The following is a 6,554-nucleotide window of genomic DNA, read 5'->3' on the forward strand; positions in this document are numbered from 1 at the left end:
AAAAAAAAAAAAGGGGGGGGTTTTTTAAGAGGGTTTTTTTTTTCCTTTTTAGCTTGTCAAAGGGAAAATTGCATTTCAGTCTAGTCACCGAGTGTAATTGCTATTTTAAATGTTCTCTTGATGTATTAACAAGGAGCATTAGTTAAGAAACTAAAAGAAGGCATGTTTCTCTAGACATTTTAAATCTATTCCCTCTATGCTCCTAAACTCTTGATCTGTACACCGCAGGGTTTGCTCATTTATACTGGCATTTTCTATAGTCCAATACAACAAAAATTACCGCTTTTGGAACAAATAGAACAAGCTTTTGAATCTCAATATTTTTTAGTTATTACTGGACTAGTTACTAGAAATTGCTGAATCTCTGTTTTCTCATCCATAAACTACCCGTCTCACAGAGCAGTTTGATAGAACAGAGGACCCAGGAAGCAATCCACACAGCTGCAGCCATCTGATTCTCAACAGTGGGGGGTGGGGGAGGGTCAGATTCACATTTGTGGAAATGGCAGCCTCTTTAGCTAATAGTACTGGACAAGCCAGATATCTACATGTAGAAGAATGAAGCCATATCCCTACATCTTACCCTGTACACACATCAATGAACAAAGGACCTGAAACTTTTGGACCAGTGCTACAACATGCTTGGCTTAGAGATTGGTCTAACTTGGGCGGGTGGAGGGGGGCAGGGAATGAAAAACTGACAGACACATATACAAAAAGCTGGGATCTGGTTGGGTGGTATGCTCTGATGGAGACACCCCAGCACCCCAGAAACTCAGCAAGTTTGTTGTATACAGCTGAACAAGGAGGTGAGTCAACGTTGTGCAACTGAACAAGGATGCTGATCTTAGGAGGAGGTCTCTACAGGGGTGCAATCTCAGGCTACATCATCCAGGAGGCGGAAGCTGTGGTTGATACTTTCTAAACACACTGTCAACCCCCATACTCAGACCAGGGAAGACCGACCCATGGGGTCCTTGATGTGGTTGTGCCCACGTCAAGGGGATACATTCACTCAGGACTTCATCTGCTCCCCACCGGCCAGCTAGACAGTTCAGTGAGTAGTCATCAGTTCCTGAGCCTGATGACTTTAAACCAACCCCTGACACCCACATGGTAGAAGAATTAACTCCTGAAAGTTGCCCTCAGACATCTGCCAGCGCACTATGATGCAAAGAAATCATGCGGGTGAATAAAGTAGAGTAATTTTTTGAAGACTCGGATTTTAAAGCTACGACAGGAAAACACTCCAAGATACAGAATATGATTTCTCTAAATAGTAATTTCCAATTGCTTAGGACCTAATAGCAAGAGTTCATAAATTACAGTGTACAAAGTTAAGAGCTTCTATACAGCAAAGGAAGAATCAGCAAGCAGCACATGTCTTAGGGCTTCATTGCTGTAAAGAATCACATAACCAGGGAAACTCTGATAAAGAAAACCTTTAATTAGAGCTGGCTTACAGTTTCAGAGGTTTAGATTATTGTTGTGGTGGGAAGCATGGTGGACTGCAGGCACGGTGCTGAGAAGTAGCTGAGAGTTCTATATCTTGATCCACAGACATCAGAAAGAGACTGTGTGCCACAACAGACATAGTTTGAGCATAAGAGGCCTCAAAGCCTGGCCCCATAGTGACACAGTTCTTCCAACAAAGCACACCTACTACAACGAGGTCACACCTCCTATTAGTGTCATTCCCTGTGGGCCAAGCATTCAAAGACATGAATTTATGGGGGTCATACCTATTCAAACCACCATGGCACAGTAAAGAGTAAACCCACAGGAGAAAGTATCTGTCTGCCATTCAGCTGATGGAAGATTAATAGCCAGATGTATAATGAACTCAAAAATTGAACACCAAGTCAGACATGGTGGTGTGTGCCTATTATCTAAACATATGGAAGGTAGAGGCAAAATCAGAAGGTTAGAGTGTTGCTTGATATTTGGTCACACTACAAACCCTCAAGATTGTGTTATTTATTGAAGAAAATTAAAAAAAAAACTGTTTCTAGTTGTAGTGTGGCTCATCCCTTAAGCCTTCTGAATACAAATACAGCCTTAGTACACACTTTTATTCCCAAACAATGAAGATAAAGTTAGTTTATAGAAGGATGCACCCATGTTTGAAAGTGATGTCTAATTGAGTGGTAGACAAAGTGACGAATAAGAAAGATTTGACAGGCCAGGCAGTGGTGGCACGCACCTTTAATCCCAGCACTTGGGAGGCAGAGACAGGTGGATTTCTGAGTTTGAGGCCAGCCTGGTCTACAGAGTGAGTTCCAGGACAGCCAGGACTACACAGAGAAACCCTGTCTTGGAAAAAAACTAAGAAAGAAAGAAAGAAAGAAAGAAAGAAAGAAAGAAAGAAAGAAAGAAAGAAAGAAAGAAAGAAAGAGAGAGAGAAAGAAAGAAGGAAAGAGAGAGAGAGAGAGAGAGAGAGAGAGAGAGAGAGAGAGAGACTTGACAGAATACAGTAGGCCCAATTCTCATGAGAACAGAGAAAAAAAGAGAAGCTTCTTGAGGGACAGGACAGAGAGAGAATTGGAGAGAAGCAGTTTTACTAGAATAGTTTTACAGAGACAGACTGAAGAAAGGAAAGGCTAGATACAGGTGAGACAGAATGAGCTGGAGACTGAGGAGCCAGAAAATCAGAAGAGATTGCTAGAGTTGGTTTGAGGCCAAGCAGAACAATGCAGTCAGAAATGAAAGAAGCCAGTATGAATAAGTTAACATGGAGAGGAGTTTGAGCCAGACCAGCTGAGTTGAATCAGCCAGCCAGAGATCGAAAGAACTAGAAAAGGGGTGACCTTATTCAACAAGTCTCACAGGCTGAAAACATTCTAGGCCTGTATTAGATTGTACAAAGGCTAGATGCTTCCAGGACTAGGCCTAGGTTTGCAGACAGAGTCAGTAAGCCTGGAGACAACAATTACATCAGGTGAATAAAAGTTAGTTTTATACCAGAATGAGCTTGAACAACACCTGCTACTAACCCTGGGGGATCTGAGTTTTTTGTTTCTATTAATTAAATTATTTACTTTATATCCCAAATGCAGCCTCCTCTTGGTCCCCTCTCCCCGTTAACACACACAGGTCCTCTCCACATCCTCTCCACCCCTTCTCCTCTGAGAATGGGGAGACTTCCTCCCACCACTGGGTATCAACCACCCTGGCACATCAAATTACTGCAGAACTAGGCACTTCTTTTCCCACTGAGACCAGATAAGGAAAGTTCAGTTGGGGGAACAGGATCCACAGGATCTGTGTTCAAAGCCAGACTGGGAGACATAGTGAGTCCAGGCCAGACTGGACTGCTGAGTGCATGAGTCTCCACCTGCAAAAACAAGAACAATGAATCAGCCTGGTATGGCGGGCTGTAATCCTAGCACTTATAAGACTGAATAATGCCACCACAAGTTCAAGGCCATCTTGAGCTATATAGTGAGTTCCTGGCCAACCTGAACTACAATGAAGATCCTGTCTCAAAACTAAGTCAATAAAAATGGAGGGACTCCCTCCTGGGGCCCACATCCACGTTCTCAGGTGTTTTTGGTTTTGTTTTTGTCATTTTTTTCTAAATGCCTTTCTTAACCCTCATACTTAAAACCCTTATTCAAAATGTCCTTCAATATGTTCCAACTCTGATTTAAAAAAAAAGCGCTTATAAAAAATAGACTGAAGGAGAAAAAAAAAAAGCAGACAGAGATGGCCCAGTGTTTGTTGACAAGGAAGGTTTGCTTTTTCTTGAAGAAAAGTCTAGATCTTGTGTGCGGGGCTTACTCTGTCAACAGAGATGTATTTTTTGTGACTACCATCTCTTTATTCTTATGCCAAATGGAAAGAGAAGAAAGCAGGCAGAAGAAACTGATAAGGACTGTAGCTGACTGGGGAGTCAACTAAAAAACAATTAAAACTAAATTAATTCTTGATGTTATTGTATATAACAAGAAAACAGTCCAATCTTATTAAAATGGAGAAAAACTTCATTGCATTTCTGTTACCAAAGGGATTTTTTTATGCATAAAGTTTTTTTGTCTTCTTTTGTTTTGCCTGCATATATGCCTGTGCACCATATGCATGCCTGATGTCTGTAGAGGACTGAAGAAGGCCTTGAAGTTCTTCTGTGACTTCCCTGGGTGATGGACAGCAAACTATGCGATGAAATAAACCCTTTCCTCCCCAAGTTGTTTGTGGTCATGGTATTTTATCACAGCAATAGAAACTCTAAGACATACTGCCTGATGTAAATACTGTATGTGGTTGTTTGAATAAGAATGGCCCTGTGTTTGGTTTGAATTAAAATGGCCCCCATAGGCTCATAGGTAATGGTACCATTAGGAAGTGTGTCACTGGGGTTGGGTTTTGAGATCTCAAATGCTCAAACCAAGCCTAGTGTGACATTCTCTTCCTTCTGCCTACAGATCCAGATGTAGAACTCTCAGCTCCTTCTCCAGCACTATGTCTGCAGTATTCCTCCATGCTTCCTGCCATGATAATAATGGACTAAACCTCCAAACTGTAAGTCAGCCTCAGTTAAATGTTTTCATTTGTAAGGGTTGCCATGGCCTTGGTCTCTCTTCACAGTAGAAACCCTAAGATGAGAGTTGGTACCAGTGAAGTGGGGAATTGCTATGATAGACCAGACCATGTTTTCAGAAGGATTATGGAAGGAATTTGGAACTCTGGGCTAGAGAAGTGATTGAGTTTTGAGAGCTCAGTGGGATATTCTGTGGGAGCAGTGCAGAAAATGGAGGCCTGGCTTATGAATTTTTAGGGGGACTTTAAAGAATCTATCAGGGCTATGGTGGTTTGAATATGCTTGGCCCAGGAAGTGGCACTATTAGGAGGTGTGGTCTTGTTGGAGTAGGTGTGACCTTGTTGGAGGAAGTGTGTCATTGTGAGTGTGGGCTTTAAGACTCTCATCCTAGCTACCTGGAAGCCAGTCTTCTGCTGTCTGTCTTTGGATGAAGATGTAGAACTCTCAGCTCCTCCAAGCTATGACTGCGTGGATGCTGCCATGCTCCCACCTTGATGATAATGGACCGAACCTCTGAACCTATAAACCAACCCCAATTAAATGTCCTTTATAAGAGTTGCCTTGGTCATGGTGTCTGTTCACAGCAGTAAAACCCTAACTAAGACAAGGGCCATTTGCTATTCTGAATTGAGATTCTGGTCAGTTGGAGCTGAAGAGTTAGCCATGATTAACAAGAGACCACCAGCAATAAAGAAAACCTTTATGTTATTGGAACAACTGATTCTGGTTAGCTGGAAATAAGAAATTAGCAGTAATTAAGAAGATACCAGCATCACTGAGGTGAAATCTTCCAGGAAGTGTTTCCTGAGAGCACAGAAAAGCTGTGTTCCAGAGGTGGCCACGTGTGTACCTTGTATTGGCAGCTGGACTTGGTAATGTGTAAGAGTCACCCAGGTGATACTGGTTTTGAAGGCATGAAAGGGTCATGAAGAGCAGATGAGACTTGGCACTGTGAGAGCAGGAGAGGCCTTGGGTGAAGGTGCAATTTCAGTGGCAGTTGAAGGCCCAGGACTGAAGGGATCAAGCAAAGAAGTTGAGGCTTGACACTAGGAAGAGAGCCTATGAGAGGCTATTGGTGAATGTACAACCTAGTCGAAGCAAAGGACCTCAGCACTTTTGGAGATGCCAGTATCATGGGATGCCAATACCAAGAACAGGTATTTTACACCCAGTTTTTAGGTTTATTATTATTGGGTGGGTGTTGGTTGGGGGGCACTTGTGGGTCACAGAGCTATGTGGGGGTCAAAGGACAACAATGTTGGGAAGTTGGTTCTCTCTTCCCACCATGGGCTCCTGGGATCAAACTCAGGATGTCATGTCTTCTCAGTAAGTGCTTCTCCCCACTGAGCTGTTTGACCAGCCCTATTGTTAAGTTTTCCACAAAATAACATTTTCTAATTACAAACTTCACAATGGAAAATTAGTTCTCAGAAATTCTTCTTGGATATAGCAGTGTGCACAGTCATAAGATGCACTAGTTTATTACTTAATACTGTTAGCTAAATACTTACATGGGTTGATTGAACCCATAACTCACCATGTAGTCAGGTATCAGATGAGTGAGGTATCAAGTGTCCTCACCTCAGGTCCAGCCTGTCACATGATCCACGCACATGGTGGCTGTGTGTATTTGTCCATTCTCTTAGATACGGAAGCTTTACAATTTGACATCTGTCTTCCCATATTCCCTGTGTATTCTGAATCTGATTTTTTTTTCCTGCTGTATTTCTGATTTGTGAGCTTAGGTTTAGATTTTGGTTTTATCTATTAGTTTCCTCATATTTTAAGACTGACTTATGGCATGTTTTTCTATTTTTGTTCCATCCAGGGCTGGTATCTAATATAAAATCCCGAATTTGAAATCCTAAATCCTAAAATGCCCAAGCTCAAACACTGTCACGCCTCACTTTCTAAGCTCAAATCTAGAGCCGAAAACCATAGAAGAAATATCATCTCAGCTAGAAAAGCCTCATTTTTAAGATCTGTGGACCCTCCAGATCCAAATGGCTAATCAGGT

This window comes from Grammomys surdaster, unplaced genomic scaffold (assembly GCF_004785775.1).
Source record: "Grammomys surdaster isolate TR1022 unplaced genomic scaffold, NIH_TR_1.0 225, whole genome shotgun sequence".
Lineage (NCBI taxonomy): Eukaryota > Metazoa > Chordata > Mammalia > Rodentia > Muridae > Grammomys > Grammomys surdaster.